General features: G+C 42.4%; 1 pseudogene; it reads right to left on the bottom strand.

The window, feature by feature from the left end:
- Positions 1-753: 753 nt before the first annotated feature.
- On the bottom strand, positions 754-1,480 carry LOC115934308 (large ribosomal subunit protein eL14-like; annotated as a pseudogene).
- Between the last annotated feature and the right edge of the window lie 207 nt (positions 1,481-1,687).

Genomic DNA, 1,687 nt, shown 5'->3' on the forward strand with positions numbered 1-1,687 from the left:
TTATTCAAGACTGCTTTTGACTTCTTGGACAAAAAGAATGGCATGCCTTCTATGATACAGGCACTGAAACTTCTTTGATAAAGGCACTGAAACCAAAACAGTGGAAGAAAGGTGTTACCATATAGAAACATTCTAAGAGAAATGAAAAGAAGCAAAAAGTCAGACACAAATTACAATGTATTTTCATAAAGTTTCACTGAGTGTCTGACTCTCCTTCCTCCCTTTTCCTCCTCCATGTCTTCTGCCTCTGTTGCCTCTGGGACAGGAAGACCAACCCCTTCTCTTCCTCCTTCTCCTCAGCTTGTTCAATGTGAAGATGAAGAAGATGAAGACTTTCATGACGACCCACTTCCACGTAATGAAAAGTAAATATATTTTCTCTTCCTTCTTACTTTCTTAATAACATTTTCTTTCCTCTAGCTTACTTTATTGTAAGAATACAACATATATACAAAATATGTGTTAATTGACTGTTTATGTTATTGGTAATGCTTCCAGTCAACATAGGTTATTAGCAATTATACTTTGGGGGAGTCAAAAGTTATACATGGATTTTCCATTACACAGGGTATTAGCACCTCCTAAGCCCCACATTATTCAAGGGTCAACTGTAGGGTAACATCCCAGATCCTGACAAAAGCTGACAGAGGAACTCTAACAAGTTGATTATTTTTATCATAAATGGTTACCAGGGAAACAGAAAACTGTAAAGATCATGTTTGTATAATGCAATTTTAAAAATCCATGAGCAGCCTAGCATTTTAGAGCCTTGCTTGCATCTTGGGTGCCTCCTTTTCTTTCTTTCTTTTTTTCCCCCCCCCCAAATAGAACTTTTATTACTTTTCTAATCGCCTCTTTCTTGCCAAATGCTTTTGGAGCAGGTGCTTTCTGGGCTGGAGCTTTTTGACCCTTCTGAGCTTTTGGAGGAGGCGCTGCCTTCTGGCCTGTGGCTTTCTGGGCAGGAAGCTTCTGAGCTGGAGCCTTCTTGCCTGCAGCGGTCATCTTTTTGCTAGAACTTTAGCAGCAGCTGCAGCAGCAGTAGCACGCTTCGCAGCAGGTGCTTTTTTGGGAGAAGCTTTTGGAGAGCTGCCTTTTGAAGCTTCTTAACTTCATTCTTGATTATTCTGTTCCTCATTGCCTTCATAACTTTAAAATGATCAAAATCTGTCATCTTGGCTTTCCTTTCTCTGGCTTCAATCTTCTTGGCCCATCGTGTGGCTGCCCATTTTGTATTGATGTTTGCCTTCTGCCAGGTTTGTCTGACATACTTCTGGTGGGCTCTGTGTGGAAACTTGAGGTTGAAATCAGTGAGCTGCATGCACTTGAAAGGCATGGTCTGTCTCCTCACTTGAGTGCAAGGTCCATCAACCAAAGCCCTGTTTTGATCAATAACATCTACAGTTGCAACCAATTTTCTGGCACGAGGTCCAGAGGGGATGTAGCCCACACGGCCAACCTCCACGAAGCGCCTGAACACCATGTTGGTGGCGTTTGGCAAGAAGGAAGAAGGCCAGGTGCATTCTTTTATAAAATATTAGTTATCGGCCAGGTGTGGTGGCTTACGCATGTAATCCCAGCACTTTGGAAGGCCCAGGTGGGTGGATCGCTTGAGGTCAGGAGTTTGAGACCAGCTTGACCAACATAGTGAAACCTCATCTCTACTAAAAATACAAAAATTAGCCGGGTG

This window comes from Gorilla gorilla, chromosome 3 (genome assembly GCF_029281585.2).
Source record: "Gorilla gorilla gorilla isolate KB3781 chromosome 3, NHGRI_mGorGor1-v2.1_pri, whole genome shotgun sequence".
Lineage (NCBI taxonomy): Eukaryota > Metazoa > Chordata > Mammalia > Primates > Hominidae > Gorilla > Gorilla gorilla.